Genomic DNA, 18,501 nt, shown 5'->3' on the forward strand with positions numbered 1-18,501 from the left:
CAAGCTTATGGTCCTGGTCTTAATCCCTTACACTTCAACACGTCCAGCTGGGGATGTAGCTCAGCGGTAGAGCGCCTGCTTTGCATGTCTGAGGTGCTGGGTTCAATCCCCAGCATCTCCAAGCTGCTTCTTTATAATGCATAAAATGTCTATAAGTTTTAGGTGCGCGCATATTCTTGTTGTATGGTCGTCGGTCATGTGACCTCCAAAAATATGGATTGATTATGAAACTTGAGTGTCAGTGCATATTGCGCAACAATAGCATGCTCTATTTTAAAGTGAGTCGATATGTTAAATGACACTCTCAAGCTCTCTTAAATGGCATGATGGCCAAGTGGCAAGGCGTTGGTCTCGTAAACCGAATATCGTGGGTTCAATCCCCAGTTATGCCTGTTTGGTGAGTCATTCTTCTTTGCTCACTTTTATCCTGTGCAGTTCAATTACATTTCTGTTCAACTTGAAGCAGCTTCTTGATTTGCCTTTGTGTTCTTCAGGCAAAGCTCAAATCGCAGTGGATTTGTGTTTTGGGATGTTTAATTTTGGTTTGTAATCTGCAAGCGTGAGGTCCTGGGCTGAATGCCTTACACTTCAATGGATGCAGCTGGGGATGTAGCTCAGTGGTAGAGCGCATGTTTTGCATGTATGAGGTCCTGGGTTCAAGCCCCAGCATCTCCAGGTTGTTTCTTTAAAGACATAATTTAGGCAACCTCCTAAATGTTTCTGCTTCCAGTTGTAACCTATCTCACTACAGCCCATATTACCTGAGATACATATCAAGTTGAGATAAAACAACCAAGTGAGACCTTCCAACATGCTGCTTTGATGGAAAACCTTTGTGAACAACAGTTTTAGCATGGCTGCAGCACCCAGCACTCCTAATGTGTATGCAGATCATTAACACCTCTATTGCCTTCGTCCAATACCCATTTAAGATTTCTAAATTAACAGCTTACGCTTCTACTGTGGAAGCACATTTGGTACCACTCGGACTTTGTTCATCTCATTCCCATTGAAGGTTCATTTGAGACCCACTGTGAAGTACCGCTAGAATCGTAAAATCAAAGTAAAAAAAGTCAGCATAAGCAATGTGCCATTGTGTATTTACCAAGTCTCAGTAGATGCACCTTCTTACACCATACACCTTCTATGTTTGGTGAAATATTTGGTTGTTTTACATGAACTGGTTCCCTCTTTATTTGTGATGGCCAAGAAGAACAAAATTAGATTTAGTAGCATGAAGTAAAAATGTACTAAAATTAAAGAAATTCTGGTATGTTGCATATTGGAATTTTGAGTTTTCCCAATTTACACTGGTGCACACCTTTTTGCTTTTCTTCTTCTTCTTCTTTCGGCTGCTCCCATTAGGGGTCGCCACAGCGGATCATCCGTCTCCATACCACCCTGTCCTCTACATCTGCCTCTTTCACACCAACTACCTGCATGTCTTCCCTCACCATATCCTTAAACCTCCTCCTTGGCCTTCCTCTTTTCCTCCTAACTGGTGGCTCCATCCTCAGCATTCTTCTACCAATATAATTCATGTCCCTCCTTTGCACATGTCCAAACCATCTCAATCTCGCCTCCTCACCTTGTCACCAAAACATCCTACATGCTGTCCTCTAATAAACTCATTTCTAATCTTGTCCATCCTTGTCACTCCCAACGAAAACCTCATCATCTTTAGCTCTGCTACCTCCAGCTCCATCTCCTGTCTTTTACTCAATGCCACTGTCTCTAATCCATACAACATCGCAGGTCTCACCACAGCCCTATAATCTTTCCTTTCATTCTTGCAGATACTCTTCTATCACAAATCACTCCTGCCACTTTTCTCCACCCACTCCACCCTGCCTGCACTCTTTTCTTTACTTCTCTAACACACTCTCCATTACTTTGCACTGTTGGTACCTGAACTCCCCACCTTTTCCTCTTCTCCTGCAACTGCACCACTCCACTGCCCTCCTCTCATTCACACATGTACTCTGTCTTACTCCTACTGAGTTTCATTCCCTTCTCTCCAGCATATCTCCACCTCTCCAGGCTCTTCTCACCCTGCTCCCTACTCTCACCACAAATCACAATATCATCCGCAAACATCATAGTCCATCCTTAACTTCATGGTGTGACTTCTTCTTCTTCTTTCGGCTGCTCCCATTAAACACAGGGATCATCCGTCTCCATACCACCCTGTCCTCTACATCTGCCTCTTTTACACCAACTACCTGCATGTCTTTCACCACATCCATGAACCTCCTTCTTGGCCTTCCTCTTTTCCTTCTACCTGGTGGCTCCATCCTCAGCATTCTTCTACCAATATAATTCATGTCCCTCCTCTGCACATGTCCAAACCATCTCAATCTCGCCTCCTCACCTTGTCACCAAAACATCCTACATGCTGTCCTCTAATAAACTCATTTCTAATCTTATCCATCCTCACTCTGGCAAAAACCTCAACATATTCAGCTCTGCTACCTCAGCTCCACCTCCTGTCTTTTACTCAATGCCACTGTCTCTAATCCATACAACATCAGGTCTCACCACAGTCCTATAAACTTTCCCTTTCATTTTGCAGATACCCTACTATCACAAATCACTCCTGTCACTCTTCTCCACCCACTCCACTGCCTGCACTCTTTTCTTCACTTCTCTAACACTCTCCATTACTTTGCACTGTTGACCCCAGGTACCTGAAATCCTCCACCTTCTCCAGCTCTTCTCCTGCAACTGCACCACTCCACTGCCCTCCTCTCATTCACACATGTATTCTGTCTTACTCCTACTGAGTTTCATTCCCTTCTCTCCAGCGCATATCTCCACCTCTCCAGGCTCTTCTCAACCTGCTCCCTACTCCCACAACAAATCACAATATCATCCGCAAACATCATAGTCCACTCCTGTCTGACCTCGTCCGTCAACCTGTCCATCACCACTGCAAACAGGAAAGGGCTCACGATCCTTGATGCAGTCCAACCTTCACCCTAAACCAGTCTGTCGTACCTACTGCACACTTCACTGTTGTCACACTGTTCTCATACATGTCCTGCACCACCCTCACATACTTCTCTGACACACCTGACTTCCTCATACAATACCACAACTCCTCTCTTGGCACCCTGTCAGGCCTTCTCTAAATCCACAAATACACAATGCAATTCCTTCTGTCCTTCTCTATACTTCTCCATCAACATTCTCAAAGCAAATAAGGCATCTGTGGCGCTCCTCCTTGGCATGAAACCATACTGTTGCTCACAGATGGTCACCTCTTCTCTCAGCCTGGCTTCCACTACTCTTTCCCATAACTTCATGGTGTGACTGATCAACTTAATTCTGTAGTTACTTCATGTCTGCATCTCCTTTATTCTTAAAGATCTACAACACTTCTTCTCCATTCCTCAGGCATCTTCTCACCTTCCAAAATCCTGTTAAACAATCTGGTCAAAACTCCTGCCATCTCTCTAAACATCTCCACGCTTCTACCGGTATGTCATCTGGTACCAACCGACTTTCCACTCTTCATCCTCTTAATTGCTGCTCTCACTTCCTCCTTACTAATCCTATCTACATCCTGCTTCACCATCTCCACATCATCCAACCTTCTCTCTCTCTGATTTTCTTCATTCATCAGCTGCTCAAAATACTCCTCCACCTTCTCAACACACTCTCCTCACTAGTCAACACATTTCCCTATCCATCCTTTACTGCTCTAACTTGCAGTACATCCTTTCCAGCTCGGTCCCTCTGCCTGGCCAATCTGTATAAATCCTTTTCTCCTTCCTTAGTGTCCAACCTCTCCTTCCTGCTCCTCATATGCCTTTTCCTTGGCTTTCGCCACATCCCTCTTAACCTGCTGCCGCATCTCCTTGTACTCCTGCCTACTTTTCTCATCACTCTGTCTATCCCACTTCTGTTTTGCCAACCTCTTTCTCCTTATGCTCTCCTGCACTTCCTCATTCCACCACCACGTCTCCTTGTCTTCCTTTCTATTTCCAGATGTCTCACCAAGTACTTTTCTAGCTGCCTCCCTCATCACTCCTGCAGTAGTTGCCCAATCATCCAACACCTCCTTAACACCACTGAGCCTCTCACTGACCTCTTCCTGAACCTCACACTACACTCTTCCTCCTTCAGTTTCCACCATCTTATTCTTCTTTCAGTCCTCACTCTCCTCCTCTTCTTCTTCGCCTCCACAACCATCCTACAGACCACCATCCGATGCTGTCTAGCTACACTGTCCCCTGCCAACACCTTACAGTCTCCAATCTCCTTCAGGTTGCATCTCCTGCATAGCACATAGTCCACCTGTGTGCACCTTCCTCCACTCTTATACGTCACCCTATGATCCTCCTTCTTCTTAAAATAAGTGTTCACCACTGCCATTTCCATTCTTTTAGCAAAATCTACCACCATTTGCCCTTCCACATTCCTCTCCTTAAAACCATACCTACCCATCACTTCCTCGTCACCTCTGTTCCTTCACCTACATGCCCATTAAAGTCCTTCAATCTTTCCTAGGTACACCATCTACCACTTCATCTAATTCCTCCAGAATCTTTCCTTCTCCTCCATCTCACAGCCAACTTGTGGAGCATAGGCACTGATGACATTTATCATCATCCTTCAACTTCCACCTTCACGATCATCACCCTATCAGAAACTCTCTTCACCTCCACTACACTCTTACTGTACTCTTCCTTCAGAATCATACACCATTTCTCTTTCCATCCACACCATGATAAAACAGTTTAAATCCACCTCCAATGTTCCTGGCCTTACTCCACTTGGTCTCCTGAACACACAGCATATCTACCTTTCTCCTTTCCATCATATCAGCTACCTCTCTCCCTTTCCCGTCATAGTACCGACATTTAAAGTACCAACCCTAACCTCCATTCTTACACTGCTCCTTTCCTGCCATCTCTGTAGACGTCTTCCTCCTCTCCTTCTCCTCCTTGCCAACAGTAGCCCAATTTCCACGGTACCCTGTGCTATCGATACCTGTGTGTTGACCCGTTAACCGGCCTCGACCGATCCGGTATGAAATTCTTATTTGTGACCCGTATATTTGATTTGGCACATGTTTTTACGCTGGATGCCCTTCCTAACACAACCTCCCATTTACTGGGCTTGGGACCCCACTAAGAGTGCACTGGCTTGTGCATCCATAATGGCTCGGTTGCACACCTTTTGCTTTTGATGACCTGATTGTTTGCATACCATGTGCCGGGTCCCTGTTGAGGAGATGTCCAAGTATGACAGCGTTGTCCTCAGCAGTTCAATACATTTCTGTGAACATAATCATGTTTTTGGTCGTGAGTCATGTGAGCTCCAAAAATATGGATTGATTATGAAAGCTTGGATGTCAGTGCATATCACTCATCAAAAGCATGCTTTAGTTGTGAACTATTTGGTTTTCAACATGTACAGGTTTCCTGTTTGATCATGATGGCACCAGCACTCCTGTTCATGATCAGCACCCAGCACTCTAATGTGTATGCAGATCATTAACACCTCTATTGCCTTCGTCCAATACCCATTTAAGATTTCTAAATTAACAGCTTACGCTTCTACTGTGGAAGCACGTTTGGTACCACTCGGACTTTGTTCATCTCATTTCCATTGAAGGTTCATTTGAGACCCACTGTGAAGTACCGCTAGAATCGTTAAATCAAAGTAAAAGACAGCATAAGCAATGTGCCATTGTGTATTTACCAAGTCTCAGTAGATGCACCTTCTTACACCATACACCTTCTATGTTTGGTGAACTATTTGGTTGTTTTACATGAACTGGTTCCCTCTTTATTTGTGATGGCCAAGAAGAACAAAATTAGATTTAGTAGCATGAAGTAAAATGTACTAAAATAAAGAAATTCTGGTATGTTGCATATTGGAATTTTGAGTTTTCCCATTTACACTGGTGCACACCTTTTGCTTTTGATGACCTGATTGTTTGCATACCATGTGCCGGGTCCCTGTTGAGGCGAGATGTCCAAGTATGTGGCGTTGTCCTCAGCAGTTCCAATACATTTCTGTGAACATAATCATGTTGTTTGGTCGTGAGTCATGTGAGCTCCAAAAATATGGATTGATTATGAAAGCTTGGATTTCAGTGCATATCACTCATCAAAAGCATGCTTTAGTTTGGTGAACTATTTGGTTTTCAACATGTACAGGTTTCCTGTTTGTTCATGATGGCCAAGGAGAAAAATCGTTTTCTCAGCAAATTTTGGTGCATGCTTTAAAACCTGGGTTTTTTTTTTAAATTAATTGCTTGGTTTGATGCCAATCTCCAGCCGTCAGTGATAGGCACTTACCAGGGGATGTAGCTCAGTGGTAGAGCGCATGCTTTGCATGTATGAGGTCCTGGGTTCAATCCCAGCATCTCAAGCTACTTCTTTATAATGCATAAATTGTCTATAAGTTTTAGATGCGCGCATATTCTTGTTGTATGGTTGTGAGTCATGTGAGCTCCAAAAATATGGATTGATTTTGAATGTCAGTGCATATTACAACACTTTAGTTTTTGGTGAGTTGGTATGTTGAATGACACACTCAAGCTCTCTTAAATGGCATGATGGCCAAGTGGCAAGGCGTAGGTATTGTAAACTGAAGATCGTGGGTTCAATTCCCATTCATGCCTGCTTGTTGTATCTTTGCTCACGTTCATCTTGTCCAGTTCAATAAAATTTCTATTCAACTTGAAGCAGCTTCTTGATTTGCCTTTGTGTTTTTCAGGCAAAGCTCAAATTGGAGGGAATGTGTCTTTTGGGATGTTTAATAATAGATTTAATTTGCAAGCGTATGCTCCTGGTCTGAATCCCTTACACTTCAACAGGTCAAGCTGGGGATGTAGCGCAGCGGTAGAGCGCAAGCTTTGCATGTATGAGGTCCTGGGTTCAATCCCCAGCGTCTCCAAGCTGCTTCTTTATAATGCATAAAATGTCTATAAGTTTTAGGTGCGTGCATATTCTTGTTGTATGGTCATCAGTCATGTGACCTCCAAAAATATGGATTGATTATGACACTTGAATGTCAGTGCATATTGCGCAACAAAAGCATGCTCTATTTTAAAGTGAGTTGATATGTTGAATGACACTCTCAAGCTCTCTTAAATGGCATGATGGCCAAGTGGCAAGGCGTCAGTCTCGTAAACTGAAGATCATGGGTTCAATCCCCATTCATGCCTGTTTGGGAGTCATTCTTCTTTGCTTACTTTCATCCTGTGCAGTTAAATTAAATTTCTGTTCAACTTGAAGCAGCTTCTTGATTTGCCTTTGTGTTCTTCAGGCAAAACTCAAATCGCAGGGGATTTGTGTTTTGGGATGTTTAAATATGGTTTGTAATCTGCAAGTGTGAGGTCCTGGGCTGAATGCCTTACACTTCAACAGATGCAGCTGGGGATGTAGCTCAGTGGTAGAGCGCATGCTTTGCATGTTTGAGGTCCTGGGTTCAATCCCCAGCATCTCCAAGCTACTTCTTTATAATGCATAAAATGTCTATAAGTTTTAGATGCGCGCATATTCTTGTTGTATGGTTGAGAGTCATGTGAGCTCCAAAAATATGGATTGATTTTGAATGTCAGTGCATAGAAAAATCGTTTTCTCAGCAAATTTTCCGGTGCATGCTTTAAAAACTTTTTTTTTTTTAAATGAGTTGCTTGGTTTGATGCCAATCTCCAGCCGTCAGTTATAGCAGCTTACCTGGGGATGTAGCTCAGTGGTAAAGCGCATGCTTTGCATGTATGAGGTCCTGGGTTCAATCCCAGCATCTCAAGCTACTTCTTTATAATGCATAAAATGTCTATAAGTTTTAGATGCGCATATTCTTGTTGTATGGTTGTGAGTCATGTGAGCTCCAAAATATGGATTGATTTTGAATGTCAGTGCATATTACGCAACACTTTAGTTTTGGTGAGTTGGTATGTTGAATGACACACTCAAGCTCTCTTAAATGGCATGATGGCCAAGTGGCAAGTGTAGGTATTGTAAACTGAAGATTGTGGGTTCAATTCCCATTCATGCCTGCTTGTTGTATCTTTGCTCACTTTCATCTTGTCCAGTTCAATAAAATTTCTGTTCAACCTGAAGCAGCTTCTTGATTTGCCTTTGTGTTCTTCAGGCAAAGCTCAAATCGCAGATTTGTGTTTTGGGATGTTTAAATATGGTTTGTAATCTGCAAGTGTGAGGTCCTGGGCTGAATGCCTTACACTTCAACAGATGCAGCTGGGGATGTAGCTCAGTGGTAGAGCGCATGCTTTGCATGTTTGAGGTCCTGGGTTCAATCCCAGCATCTCAAGCTACTTCTTTATAATGCATAAAATGTCTATAAGTTTTAGATGCGCATATTCTTGTTGTATGGTTGAGAGTCATGTGAGCTCCAAAAATATGGATTGATTTTGAATGTCAGTGCATAGAAAAATCGTTTTTCTCAGCAAATTTTCCGGGTGCATGCTTTAAAAAACTTTTTTTTTTTTTTTAAATGAGTTGCTTGGTTTGATGCCAATCTCCAGCCGTCAGTTATAGCAGCTTACCTGGGGATGTAGCTCAGTGGTAAAGCGCATGCTTTGCATGTATGAGGTCCTGGGTTCAATCCCCAGCATCTCCAAGCTACTTCTTTATAATGCATAAAATGTCTATAAGTTTTAGATGCGTGCATATTCTTGTTGTATGGTTGTGAGTCATGTGAGCTCCAAAAATATGGATTGATTTTGAATGTCAGTGCATATTACAACACTTTAGTTTTGGTGAGTTGGTATGTTGAATGACACACTCAAGCTCTCTTAAATGGCATGATGGCCAAGTGGCAAGGTGTAGGTATTGTAAACTGAAGATTGTGGGTTCAATTCCCATTCATACCTGCTTGTTGTATCTTTGCTCACTTTCATCTTGTCCAGTTCAATAAAATTTCTGTTCAACCTGAAGCAGCTTCTTGATTTGCCTTTGTGTTCTTCAGGCAAAGCTCAAATCGCAGGGGATTTGTGTTTTGGGATGTTTAAATATGGTTTGTAATCTGCAAGCGTGAGGTCCTGGGCTGAATGCCTTACACTTCAACAGCTACAGCTGGGGATGTAGCTCAGTGGTAGCGCATGCTTTGCATGTTTGAGGTCCTGGGTTCAATCCCCAGCATCTCCAGGTTGTTTCTTTAAAGACATAATTTAAGCAACCTCCTAAATGTTTCTGCTTCCAATTGTAACCTATCTCACTACAGCCCATATTACCTGAGATACATATCAAGTTGAGATAAAACAACCAAGTGAGACCTTCCAACATGCTGCTTTGATGGAAAACCTTTGTGAACAACAGTATTAGCATGGCTGCAGCACCCAGCACTCTAATTTGTATGCAGATCATTAACACCTCTATTGCCTTCGTCCAATACCCATTTAAGATTTCTAAATTAACATCTTACGCTTATACTGTGGAAGCACGTTTGGTACCACTCAGACTTTGTTCATCTCATTCCCATTGAAGGTTCATTTGAGACCCACTGTGAAGTACCGCTAGAATCGTAAAATCAAAGTAAAAAAAGACAGCATAAGCAATGTGCCATTGTGTATTTACCAAGTCTCAGTAGATGCACCTTCTTACACCATACACCTTCTATGTTTGGTGAACTATTTGGTTGTTTTACATGAACTGGTTCCTCTTTATTTGTGATGGCCAAGAAGAACAAAATTTGATTCAGTAGCATGAAGTAACAATGTACTAAAAATAAATAAATTCTGGTATGTTGCATATTGGAATTTTGAGTTTTCCCAATTTACACTGGTGCACACCTTTTTGCTTTTGATGACCTGATTGTTTGCATACCATGTGCGGGTCCCTGTTGAGCAGATGTCCAAGTATGTTGTCCTCAGCAGTTCCAATACATTTCTGTGAACATAATCATGTTGTTTGGTCGTGAGTCATGTGAGCTCCAAAATATGGATTGATTGAAAGCTTGATGTCAGTGCATATCACTCATCAAAAGCATGCTTTAATTCGGTGAACTATTTGGTTTTCAACATGTACAGTTTCTTCTTGATTTGCCTTTGTGTTCTTCAGGCAAAGCTCAAATCGCAGGGAATGTGTGTTTTGGGATGTTTATTAAGAGATTTCTTTGCGTGAGTTCCTGGTCTGAATCCTTTACACTTCAACAGAGCCAGGTGGGATGTAGCTCAGTGGTAGAGCGCATGCTTTGCATGTATGAGGTCCTGGGTTCAATCCCAGCATCTCCAAGCTACTTCTTTATAATGCCTAAAATGTCTATAAGTTTTAGGTGCGCATATTCTTGTTGTATGGTTGTGAGTCATGTGAGCTCCAAAATATGGATTGATTATGAAAGCTTGAATGTCAGTGCATATTACGCAACAAAAGCTCTATTTTAATGTGAGTTGATATGTTGAATGACACTCAAGCTCTCTTAAATGGCATGATGGCCAAGTGGCAAGGTGTAGGTATTGTAAACTGAAGATCATGGGTTCAATCCCCATTCATGCCTGTTTGGTAAATCATTCTTCTTTGCTCACTTTCATCTTGTGCAGTTCAATAAAATTTCTGTTCAACTTGAAGCAGCTTCTTGATTTGCCTTTGTGTTCTTCAGGCAAAGCTCAAATCGCAGGGAATGTGTGTTTTGGGATGTTTAAATATGGTTTGTAATCTGCAAGCGTGAGGTCCTGGTCTGAATCCTTACACTTCAACAGCTACAGCTGGGGATGTAGCTCAGTGGTAGAGCGCATGCTTTGCATGTATGAGGTCCTGGGTTCAATCCCAGCATCTCCAAGCTACTTCTTTATAATGCATAAAATGTCTATAAGTTTTAGGTGCGCATATTCTTGTTGTATATTGTCAGTCATGTGAGCTCCAAAAATATGGATTGATTATGAAAGCTTGAATGTCAGTGCATATTACTCAACAAAAGCACGCTATTTTAATGTGAGTTGATATGTTGAATGACAGTCTCAAGCTCTCTTAAATGGCATGATGGCCAAGTGGCAAGGCGTCTTGTAAACCGAAGATCATGGGTCAATCCCATTCATGCCTGTTTGAGTCATTCTTCTTTGCTCACTTTCATCTTGTGCAGTTCAATTAAATTTCTATTCAACTTGAAGCAGCTTCTTGATTTGCCTTTGTGTTCTCCAGGCAAAGCTCAAATCGCAGGGGATTTGTGTTTTGGGATGTTTATTATTGGTTGAAATCTGCAAGTGTGAGGTCCTGGTCTGAATCCCTTACACTTCAACAGATACAGCTGGGGATGTAGCTCAGTGGTAGTGCGCTTGCTTTGTGTGTATGAGGTCCTTGGTTCAACTCCCAGCATCTCCAGGTTGTTTCTTTAAAGACATAATTTAGGCAACCTCCTAAATGTTTCTGCTTCCATTTGTAACCTATCTCACTACAGCCCATATTACCTGAGATACATATCAATGTAGCACCCTGCTAAATTTATATATTGTTTATTTTGTGTTCCGTTAACAGATATACTGTATATTCTGAAATATGGGCCATTTAATTGCCCTTTGTTTATAAAACCTTTTGATAGTAACATTTAATATTAATTCATATTTGTTAAAGTTGTGAGATGTTTGAAATATCTGCTGTTTTGAGTAAACCTTTGAACCCTCTGTCATTTTATTTGTATTGGATGGTCAGGTGTCAGTTTTGTTTGTTATCAATATGCCATGAGCAGTATGGTAACTCAATATTGACAAGAAAAACACACACAGATGGCTGTGAGAGTTTACTTTGTAGGATTGATTACATTACTGGTTATCAAAGTTAGCGAGTGATTATTTTTCTGGGTTTTCTTTTGTCAGTGTGTAACTTTGGTAAAAAATTTTGGAGCTGGTTAAATGTCAATCTTACTGAATGTAGCCAGCATAGCCATGTAAAATGCTAATACATAGCTAGAAACCCACTTTGCCGAGTTTCTGAGTGAGTATAGTGTGCATCAGATGCTGCTGTAGCTGTTGCTACTGTATGTGTATGGATTCCTGTTTGTTGTCTGTCTGTACAAGCTTCATGACGGGTTTCTTCATTGCGTATTTCACCATGGGATGGAACGGTTTGGATAGATGGTCACTATCATCTTACTGTTATCATCTTTCTGTTACCAAGGAACCATGAGTACAGACAAAACCATGAGTACGCCAACACTGTGGTACCACAAAACTGATGAAACTTATATGTGACCCGTATTGTTCATTTATTTTATGTGAATTACAAAGACATGTTGAAAAGGTACTCATCTAGTTCTAAAAAAAAAATACAAATACATTTTGATGTTTAACATTTAATATTTGTGGTCTGATATTTAAGTTTGTGTGATTTGGTGTGATCTCTGATTTGATTTGTTTCCCAAATAAGGGTTATGGTGTTTAAGTACATGTGCATGGGAGTTTTATGCTCACAAGAAAAAAAACAAATGAACGCAGTATAGCTATACTCAAGCTAACCAGGCCTCTCCACACTCTAGCCAGAGTTGCATGTCCGGAGTTTAGTTTAGTTTTGTGTATGCATCCTGATTTAAAATTTTAGTAACCTCTCATCAATTAATTTCATGCACATGATAAATCCCAAAAAGTATAATTGAGAAAGAGGGTTACAAGTCCATCACATCTTGTTTACTGTTGTTTTGTTCATGTGAGCATAAAAAAAGGGAAAGTCAGTGTTAAATGAGGTGGCTTAAAAGCCCATAGTCATTTATGTTTCAGAGATTATTATTATTTTATTTTTGTCCTGTGTATCTAAAGCTGATATAACATGGAGTCAGAACAGACTATCAAATGGTGTAAAGGTAAAGGTATGGATGCAAAAGCATTTGTGCTTAGTAAGGTTTCTCTTGATGTTACTGATGAGACTATGTATAAGGTACTGGATGAGGCTGAAGTTTTGGCCTGTAAAATAAGACTGTGTTGAACACTTCAGTAAAAGCCAGTTAGTTTTAGTCGAAACTATTAATGATATGATCAAGTCTGACATACCTGAACAGTTACTAGCTGGAGATGAGTTTGGACCTTGGATAGTGAATGTTACTGAGACCCAGCGTGTTCATGTAACTGATGAAAGAGACTTTCAGTCAAGTTACTGTCATTTTAGCAAATAAAGGAAGACACTAGCTGATGTCACAGGTTTACTAAACTCTGCTTCTGCTCCACCCAGCTCAGACCTGAACACAAAGCTGGTGAATGCCATCTCCTCACTAGTTGAAAAATGTCAAGCCACGCCTGTGAGCTGTCATTCGCATGTTTTCAGGTCATGAAACCCACTCCATATGGAGAAGAGTACGATGCTTGGTGAACAGACCACCCACATGTTGAACTGGCAGTGTTCTGATGTTGTTAAACAGAGAGTAGCTGAGAGTCTTAAAGGGCCAGCAGCAGATATGGTCAGAGGTTTGAAGTCACAAATCCCAGGCCACTGCCAATGACTACCATAAAGCCTAGAAACAGCTTTGGAACCACAGACAGTGCAGCTGATCTCATGGTGAGGTTCTAACACATTCCAGCAAGATGGTGAGAAATTATCAGCCTACTTACTCAGATTAGACAAGCTGTCATGCAGTCTATTGGTGGAATTGAAGTGAAAGACATGAACCCCCATGAAGTTGCTAGAGGCTCTCTGCTCCATGATCTCGTAGCCTCCATAAGACTGACTTACAAACTCAAGCCTCCTCCCAGCTTTACTGAGTTGCTTTGGGATGTAAAGAAGAGGAGATGGTCCTTGAAAGACCGAATGAAAAGTTTGCATCTTTAGCTATCGTAAGCGTGCAGGTTTGCTACAGCCTCAGTTGTATCTGTACTACCAGAGTCTGCGCCAGTCCTGCAAGATCCTGCAATGAGAGTTTAAGGAAAACATTTTAAGGTCTCAAGACTGAGGTTTGCGCCTCTTTTCCTCTGTGACTGCATTAGCAAGTATGGCACAGCAGGTAGACCAGAACCCCAGCCAGAAAGCTACTGGGAACTCATATGCTGTGAGGAGAGAGCTCCCAAACCTCAGTATCGTGCTGATGTCTTTTGTTACAAATGTGGTGAAGATGGTCATTTCAGCAGTGTCAAAATCTCAGAAAAGTGAACAAGCGTCACTTGAAAATAAAACAACCGACGGAAACTGCTCAGTAAACCTGGCGCTCCAAGATCGTTCCATGTGACACTACCAGAAAACAGGCTAACCTGCCAGAGGGTTTAGTTGGACCTAGCTCTATTGTCTCAGTACAAATTGAGGGCATTTCCAAGCTTTACTTGATAGCGTCGTTACTCACTGTATCGCCCTTTATGAGTATCTGAAGCACCTGCCTTTGACCCTATTGAGTGCCTGGAGATTTGGGGCCTCAGTGCAAAGGAGTATCCATATAATGGTTATATGTGCTTGAAGCTTGAGTTTACTGGAGATGTAGTTGGAGTGGCTGAGACGGTGTGTGTCCAGATCCGGTCATGACAGGGAATGTTTCCATTGTGGTTGGCACAAACACCTCTATAGTTTGAAGACTGTTCCATGCATGCAAAACACATGGAGGAGACAATTTTCTTAACACCCTGTCAGTTCATCCAGTAATAAAAACATGAAGTTCACTCACACAGCTGAGACAAAAGAGGAACAGTCTGGTTCACAAGAGACAAGCCTTTCACTCTGCCACCTGGCAGCGTTGCAACAGTCGTTGGTATTCCAAAGTTTCCTAGAGGTCTCTCTACTCTAGGAACATCTCTATTGTCCCCGTCTTCTTTCAACTTTGGTGACTCCCCTGTTCCCCTGTGTGGTTGGAACGACTGTGTCAAAAGATGATGGAGAGAAAAGAGGTTTTCTCCTGCAGTGAGTTTGATGTGGGTTGTGCAAAGAGCACACAACACAGCATTCGTGTGACAGATGATAGACCTTTCCGAGAACGTTCTAGATGGTTACCACTGGGTGATTTGGAGGATGTGAGGAAGCATCTGAATGATCTTAAAAAGGTGGGAATCATTTCAGACTCCAGAAGCCCTTATGCTTCACCAATAGTTGTGGTTCGCAAGAAAAACGGCACTATACGCATGTGTGTGGACTATAGAACGTTAAACAGGAGAACGATTACGGACCAGTATACAGTCCCTCGTGTGGAAGATGCTTTGTCTTTCCTGGGTGGTAGCCAGTGGTTCAGTGTGACCTCAAAGTGGCTATTATCAGATCCCTTTAGCTGCTGCTGATAAAGAAAAGACAGCCTTCACTTGCCCAGCCGGTTTTATCAGTTTGGCGCATGCCGAGGAGGTTGTGGGGCCCCAGATTTCAACGAATTATGGAAAGAACTGTGGGTGATATGAACCTACTGGAAGTGCTGGTGTATCTGGATGATGTAATCGTTTTTGGGAGAACGTTAGAGGAACATGAGCAGCGCCTTCTTAAAGTCCTCGACCGATTGAAGGAAGAAGGATTAAAGATATCATTGGATAAATGTCAGTTCTGCTGCCCCTCTGTTACCTACCTTGGCAATATTGTGTCTAGAAATGGTACTGCTACAGACCCTGCAAAGATTGAAGCTGTGAAATCATGGCCACGCCTGAAAACATCACTGCTCTGATCCTTCCTTGGCTTCTGTGGCTATTACAGATGTTTTGTAAAGGATTTCTCTTGAGTCTGTTATCCACTCAACCAGTTGCTTAAGGGCTGCATTGTGGCTGGAAAGACAGGAAAAGGGCAAAACTAAAGACATCAAAGCACAAGCAGGCACAGTAACAAAAGATTGGTACCATCCTTCTGAGACTTTTGGGACTAGGTGGGATAAAGACTGTGGGAAAGCTTTTGAGGCTTTAAAGAAGTCTTACAGAGGCGCCTGTGCTGGCAATCGCCAACCCAAAACTGTCATATGTGCTGCATGTTGATGCGAGCAGAGAAGGATTGGGAGGTGTCCTCTATCAGGATCAGGGAGAAGGTTTGCGCCCAGTTGCTTTTGTCAGCAAAGCCTCGCTCAGCAGAAAATAATTATCCATAAGCTTGAGTTTCTGGCTTTGAAATGGGCTGTTGTCAACAAGTTGCATGATTACCTCTATGGAGTCAAGTTTGAGGTCCACACGGATAATAATCCTTTAACGTATGTCTTAACTACTGCTAAATTGGACGCAACAGGGCATCGATGGTTGGCGGAATTGTCAACATATGATTTTAGTCTGAAGTATCGGCCTGGAAAACAAAATGTCGATGCGGATGCATTGTCACGGCGTCCTCATGCAGACCACAATACTTCTTATGAAGGGAAGGAAACACTGCTTGCCACCGCAGTCCAAGCTGCCTGCCACATGTCCAAAGTCAGAGTACCTCACTATCATGGAGAAGTCAGTTTTGTACAGGATAAGCCATCCACCAAACAAATCAGCTCGTTTGCAGCTGTTGCTCCCAGTTCAGAACAACTGTACTCCAGTCATTGCATGACCAATCAGGCCATTTGGGGTTTAAAAGACATACGGCTTTCAGAGGTTTTACTGGCCCCGCATGAAAGTAACTTAACAGTGATGGAGCGATGGATCTCTGTATGGATTTTCTGACGATTGAGCCTGACTCCAGAAATATCTGCAATGTGCTCGTAGTTACAGATCATTACAAGAGATATGCTCAAGCTTTTGCAACGAAAGATCAAAAGGCATCAACCGTCGCTAAGGTTCTGTGGGAACAGTATTTTGTCCACTATGGGTGCAAAGAAGAGTGCACTCAGACCAAGGCAGGGATTTCAGTTGCCTTATCCATGAGCTGTTGAGCATGCTTGGCATAAGGAAATCCAGAACCACTCCCTACCATCCTCAAGGTGATCCACAGCCTGAGCGTTTTAATAAGACTCTTCTTGACATGCTTGGAACCTTGGAAACACAAGATAAAAGTAAATGGAGTAAACATTTTAGCCATCTTGTACATGCGTACAATTGCACAGTGAATGAGTCCACTGGCTATTCTCCATATTTTCTAATGTTTGGACGGGAGGCCAGGCTGCCAGTAGACGTGACATTCGGGGTCTCAAGTGATGGCACCTCCACAAAATCCTACTTGAGGTATGTCAAAAACATAAAACGTGAGCTCCAAGCTGTCTATCAGTTGGCTGGGAGTATGGCAGAGAAGAAAAATGAAGGGAACAAGCAACGCTATGATCAAAGAGTTCGTTTCTGCTCATTAGATACTGGGACAGGGTTTTGATCCAAACCTTGGTTTACAGGAAGCACAAGCTTGCTGATCGGTGGAAAGATACTCCTTACATTGTGGCGAGTCAACTGCCTGGTTTGCCTGTGTTTAAACTTAAGCCAGAGAGTGGACATGGATCTGAAAAGACACTGCACCAGCTGCCAAGATCAGAACCTCAAAACATTGATCATGGTGAGCCTTTCAATCTGGATTTGGATCTGGCTGTGTTGACAAGTAACCCAGAAACGGATAAGACAGCTGAAGAACCTGCCGCAGTGGAGGAGGATGACCATTTGGTAGAAAAAGTGACTGCAGAAGTTGTGGAAAGAGACACTGAAATACAGGCGTCAGCTGAAATAGCTGAGAGACTAGACAGTGTAGCAAAAAGCTCTGATAAGACAACTCGATCTCAGAGACTAAAAAAAGCTCCAACTTGGCTAACTTATGATTTGCTAGGGAACCCAACGACAGTGGCAGTTGGTACACATAGTGCTACCGTAGTTGAGAGTAGTGACACGAAGAGGCCCCATCTCCTATTAAGAGATATAAAGTTTTCTTTACAAGTGGATAGGTTAAAGGAATGTTAATAATCTGCTTAACACCATCTTTTAAGGAAATGTGGGGGAGACGGAGCTTCATGACGGGTTTCTTCATTGCGTATTTCACCATGGGATGGAACGGTTTGGATAGCTGGTCATTATAATCTTTCTGTTACCAAGGAACCATGAGTACAGCCAATATTCTTTGGGAAGATTGCAACCGAGCTCCAACAAGCGCGCCAACGTTGTGGTACCACAAAACTGATGAAACTTATAGGTAGGAAAAAAACCCCGGGGTATTGGTTATTTATTTTATGTGAATTACAAAGACATGTTGAAAAGGTACTCATCTAGTTCTAAAAAAATAATGCAAATACATTTTGATGTTTAACATTCAATATTTGTGGTCTGATATTTAAGTGTGTGATTTGGTGTGATCTCTGATTTGATTTGTTTCTCAAATAAGGGTTATGGTGTTTAAGTACATGTGCATGGGAGTTTTATGCTCACAAGAAAAAAACAAATAAACGCAGTATAGCTATAGTCAAGCTAACCAGGCCTCTCCGCACTCTAGCCAGAGTTGCATGTCCGGAGTTTAGTTTAGTTTTGTGTATGCATCCTGATTTAAAATTTTAGTAACCTCTCATCAATTCATTTCCCATGCTCATGATAAATCCGAGAGGATTACATCAAGTTGAGATAAAACAACCAAGTGAGACCTTCCAACATGCTGCTTTGATGGAAAACTTTTGTGAACAACAGTTTTAGCATGGCTTCAGCACCCAGCACTCCTAATGTGTATGCAGATCATTAACACCTCTATTGCGTTCGTCCAATACCCATTTAAGATTTCT

At 42.2% G+C, this 18,501-nt stretch overlaps 9 non-coding genes across 9 annotated transcripts; all 9 read left to right on the plus strand.

Moving 5' to 3' along the window:
* Positions 1-49: 49 nt before the first annotated feature.
* Positions 50-121, plus strand: trnaa-ugc. Its single transcript has one exon. It is a non-coding gene; the product is annotated as a tRNA-Ala (tRNA).
* A 199-nt stretch (positions 122-320) lies between these two features.
* trnat-cgu lies at positions 321-392 on the plus strand. The gene has a single exon. It is a non-coding gene; the product is annotated as a tRNA-Thr (tRNA).
* A 211-nt stretch (positions 393-603) lies between these two features.
* trnaa-ugc lies at positions 604-675 on the plus strand. Its single transcript has one exon. It is a non-coding gene; the product is annotated as a tRNA-Ala (tRNA).
* Positions 676-6,313: 5,638 nt separating this feature from the next.
* trnaa-ugc lies at positions 6,314-6,384 on the plus strand. The gene has a single exon. It is a non-coding gene; the product is annotated as a tRNA-Ala (tRNA).
* Positions 6,385-6,840: 456 nt separating this feature from the next.
* Positions 6,841-6,912, plus strand: trnaa-ugc. Its single transcript has one exon. It is a non-coding gene; the product is annotated as a tRNA-Ala (tRNA).
* A 199-nt stretch (positions 6,913-7,111) lies between these two features.
* On the plus strand, positions 7,112-7,183 carry trnat-cgu. Its single transcript has one exon. It is a non-coding gene; the product is annotated as a tRNA-Thr (tRNA).
* A 210-nt stretch (positions 7,184-7,393) lies between these two features.
* On the plus strand, positions 7,394-7,465 carry trnaa-ugc. Its single transcript has one exon. It is a non-coding gene; the product is annotated as a tRNA-Ala (tRNA).
* Positions 7,466-8,529: 1,064 nt separating this feature from the next.
* On the plus strand, positions 8,530-8,601 carry trnaa-ugc. Its single transcript has one exon. It is a non-coding gene; the product is annotated as a tRNA-Ala (tRNA).
* A 2,085-nt stretch (positions 8,602-10,686) lies between these two features.
* Positions 10,687-10,757, plus strand: trnaa-ugc. Its single transcript has one exon. It is a non-coding gene; the product is annotated as a tRNA-Ala (tRNA).
* The last annotated feature ends 7,744 nt before the right edge of the window (positions 10,758-18,501 follow it).

The sequence above is a fragment of the Silurus meridionalis genome, chromosome 17 (assembly GCF_014805685.1).
Source record: "Silurus meridionalis isolate SWU-2019-XX chromosome 17, ASM1480568v1, whole genome shotgun sequence".
Taxonomy (NCBI): Eukaryota; Metazoa; Chordata; class Actinopteri; order Siluriformes; family Siluridae; genus Silurus; species Silurus meridionalis.